The 810-nt window shown below is 38.4% G+C and overlaps 1 non-coding gene across 1 annotated transcript; it reads right to left on the bottom strand.

Annotated features, from left to right (window-relative positions):
- Positions 1-407: 407 nt before the first annotated feature.
- Positions 408-600, bottom strand: LOC122942746. The gene has a single exon (XR_006390684.1). It is a non-coding gene; the product is annotated as a U2 spliceosomal RNA (small nuclear RNA).
- Positions 601-810: the final 210 nt, after the last annotated feature.

Here is an 810-nt window from a genome sequence, read left to right as displayed (position 1 = left end):
CCAGACAACTTGCTACAAAAATACAAAAGAGTCAAGGGTGTGCACAACAGGCCCAAATCAAAACCAAGGTGCGTGGAGGTCCAAATGCTTCATTCAGGTGATATCCAAACACTTCATTCAGGTGATAAGCCAATTAACTAAACCATCAGTCTTAATTGGATTTGGGGTGTGAGGAGACTGGCTGGCTGGTTTTCTTGGTGCTGGAACAAACCCACAGCTGATGCAATTAGGAGATTGACAGGCTAGATGCAGGTATGCAGAAAGCAGCACAGCACAGCCCTCACAGAGGAAGGAGAAGCTGAAGTGCAGACTCCTGAGGCAGGACACAGCAACTTTCCACTCGCTTGCTGGAAGGATGCTTGCAATCCATCTCTCAATTTCATTCTGTTTTTTTTATACTGGATTAGAAGGGGTGCACCGTTCCTGGAGGTACTGCAATACCAGATCAATGCGTCAAGTGGACAGAGCAAGCTCTTTTTCCATCTCCCTGTTCGAAAAATCCATTTAATATATGGTCCCCAGATGGGGGACGTATCAGATATTAAACTGATAAGAACAGATTTTTTGTTGATATTTACCCATCTATGGGTAAAAATCGTTTATTAAAAACAATGAAATTTTACATTACATAAATATTATAAAATCATTTTTACAAAGAAAATTACAGGTTTTATAAAATCATATAATAGAGCCCCATTCCCTTAAAAAACACTTGTGGCACATAAAAGGCGTTCTTTTTTATCAACCAAATAATAATCATACATTTCATCTAAAACCATTTTTAAAACATTTTCTTATGTAATAATGTTG

Source organism: Bufo gargarizans, chromosome 6 (genome assembly GCF_014858855.1).
Source record: "Bufo gargarizans isolate SCDJY-AF-19 chromosome 6, ASM1485885v1, whole genome shotgun sequence".
Classification (NCBI taxonomy): Eukaryota; Metazoa; Chordata; class Amphibia; order Anura; family Bufonidae; genus Bufo; species Bufo gargarizans.
The sequence above is the reverse complement of the archived record's forward strand: the minus strand, read 5'-3'. Positions and strand labels throughout refer to the sequence as shown.